The sequence below is a fragment of the Syngnathus acus genome, chromosome 19 (assembly GCF_901709675.1).
Source record: "Syngnathus acus chromosome 19, fSynAcu1.2, whole genome shotgun sequence".
NCBI lineage: Eukaryota > Metazoa > Chordata > Actinopteri > Syngnathiformes > Syngnathidae > Syngnathus > Syngnathus acus.
The window spans coordinates 1,268,816-1,269,094 of NC_051103.1; the positions used below are offsets into that span (position 1 = coordinate 1,268,816).

General features: G+C 41.2%; 1 non-coding gene across 1 annotated transcript; it reads left to right on the forward strand.

Moving 5' to 3' along the window:
* Positions 1 to 72, forward strand: trnah-gug. The gene has a single exon. It is a non-coding gene; the product is annotated as a tRNA-His (tRNA).
* The last annotated feature ends 207 nt before the right edge of the window (positions 73 to 279 follow it).

A 279-nucleotide genomic window follows, 5' to 3' on the forward strand; every position in this document is an offset into this window, starting at 1 on the left:
GCCATGATCGTATAGTGGTTAGTACTCTGCGTTGTGGCCGCAGCAACCCCGGTTCAAATCCGGGTCATGGCATTATCAAATTACTTTGAAGAATTTCTCCCTTGCTCACTATTGCTAAACTGCCATCTTTTGGACAATGACGATTTTCCACACAAGTTTACGGTCAATAGCCGTAACTTGTAGGGCGAGTGGCGCAATGGATAAAGCATCATGGCATATTCAAATAATGTCACCCATTTTTTTTTTTTTTCATTTTTGCAAAAGTGTTACACACAAGCT